The sequence below is a fragment of the Schistocerca piceifrons genome, unplaced genomic scaffold (assembly GCF_021461385.2).
Source record: "Schistocerca piceifrons isolate TAMUIC-IGC-003096 unplaced genomic scaffold, iqSchPice1.1 HiC_scaffold_1254, whole genome shotgun sequence".
Taxonomy (NCBI): Eukaryota; Metazoa; Arthropoda; class Insecta; order Orthoptera; family Acrididae; genus Schistocerca; species Schistocerca piceifrons.
Genome location: NW_025727074.1, coordinates 20,001 through 22,500, shown reverse-complemented (window position 1 = coordinate 22,500; position 2,500 = coordinate 20,001).

Below are 2,500 nucleotides of genomic sequence, written 5' to 3'. Positions count from 1 at the left end.
GTTATAACAGACCGAGCCCCACTGCATGGGGGGAGTCTTTGTCACTAATGTACACAGATGGAACATTTTGGACTGGAACCAGATTACCCGTACACACGGCGCTGATTAGTAATCAATGCAGAGCCATCAAACTACAGCAAATATACACAACTGTCCGTATACATGCTGAAAGAGTCTGCCCAAAATGGGAACCACACGTCAGCCAGACACTCTGATCACGCACCACTCTCTGCTTCTAACAGGCGCACATACAATATGTAAGCACCAGCATGGAACAACATCCAGTGCATCTTCTCCGCCACATTACACAATCCACACTATCACAACCAGACCAGGAGGTCCGTGCGGAAAATACAATATCCCAGCCTTTCGACATCCACCATTGCGCAGACCAGGCACCAACACCCACACATGTCCTATACAACGGTGCACCCAACATCACAATAGTACCTCCTGTCACAGCGCACAAACAATGACATGAGTCAAAGACACAGGTCTCACACAAGCATAGAATTGGAGCGCCGCCTCTAATAAGCCAAAGGTGCATCCTGACGTGACAAATCTGATCATGTCACAAGCATTCACTTACTATAATCACTATCAACGAACCTGCCGCCCCCGCCCCCCCCCCCCCTACACCTTTCCGTACAACAACGTGTAACCTAACCTAACCTAACCTAACCTATGTTGTACCTTAACCTAACCTATGTTGTACCTTAACCTAACCTATGTTGTACCTTAACCTAACCTATGTTGTACCTTAACCTAACCTATGTTGTACCTTAACCTAACCTATGTTGTACCTTAACCTAACCCATGTTGTACCTTAACCTAACCCATGTTGTACCTTAACCTAACCCATGTTGTACCTTAACCTAACCCATGTTGTACCTTAACCTAACCCATGTTGTACCTTAACCTAACCCATGTTGTACCTTAACCTAACCCATGTTGTACCTTAACCTAACCCATGTTGTGCCTCAACCTAACCCATGTTGTGCCTCAACCTAACCCATGTTGTGCCTCAACCTAACCCATGTTGTGCCTCAACCTAACCCATGTTGTGCCTCAACCTAACCCATGTTGTGCCTTAACCTAACCCATGTTGTGCCTTAACCTAACCCATGTTGTGCCTTAACCTAACCCATGTTGTGCCTTAACCTAACCCATGTTGTGCCTTAACCTAACCCATGTTGTGCCTTAACCTAACCCATGTTGTGCCTTAACCTAACCCATGTTGTGCCTTAACCTAACCCATGTTGTCGCCTTAACGTAACCCACGTTGTCGCCTAAACCTGCTCTGTAATTGTTATACGACTCGTTCAATTACTGTAGTGTTGCCCACCCGCAACCCTCGCAATATAGTTCGCTACTCGCACTGCCCGCACCCCTGTGTATCGCTTCATGTTAAACACCTTGCAAGTCTTGCTCACTTTCCACATGCTCCTGCTGTACACTGTAATGTGGATGGCAGCAGGACGTACATGCCGCCCCTCCCCACGTCCCCACCTTGCCCCCTGCCTTCGCAAGCTGGTTGGTGAGAAGTTTGCATGTTCAATGCCCTTCGCATGCGACGTACTCAGGCTACGTTGTGGTGCGGCCTGTGTCAACTGTCCGCTGATGTCGTACGCGTGAACCACAATCTGTACTGCACATTCGTCCTTATGTACTGAATGATACATCGTGGCACATGTGTGACCGCACAACGACTGCGCCCAAAAACGGCGGACCATACAGTGCAAATATTGTGCACGCAGCTACGTGTCGTCTCCCTATGAGAGCTGGATTGCAGTGTGGTACGCCATAGAGACGTGTGGGAGGAACGGACGCCGTGGATGGCGATCAGCATGAGCTGTCTGTTGATGTATTCGGACCTAGTCGTCTCTCCTCACACACCGTGATGGCATGGTGCACCGCGTTCCATATCTGCGACATGCTACAGAGGCCGGTTGACAGTCGTTCGAGCAATGGACATCGCATACGTACGGGGGCCACCTTCCACGTATTGTCTAGGCGTGCACATTTTGTTGCGTGTATGTGGGCAGACGTAGTGTGGCGTGACACCTGACACAGGCATGCAATAATCGTTGAAGTTGCAAATGGCGATGGACGCCTGCGTTTTCTGGTGAAGTTACGCAAATGAACAAATGGTAACCTGTTGTGGTGCGGTTGTTCTCGCTAGGGGTGAATCGGTGATGGCGACGATAGGTTGAGGTACTAACCGGTTGTTCCAGCGATACCCACCATGCCGACGAAACTGAACGGCATCTGGGTGTGAAGCGATACGCGGCGGTGGCTGGGTGGGACCGTCCCCGGCCGGTGAGGGGGCGCCTCCCGGCGTGCTGGCCGCGCGGTGCGTGGGCGCACGCGCTACAGCCGGCTGGTGGGGGCGGCCAGTGGCAGGCGCGCCGGCCGACGGACGCGGCAGGCGTCGCAGCTGCGCGCCGGCGCACCCTGCGCGCGGCGCCGTGCGGCCAAAGTAGGTCCTCGCGGGCCCGGT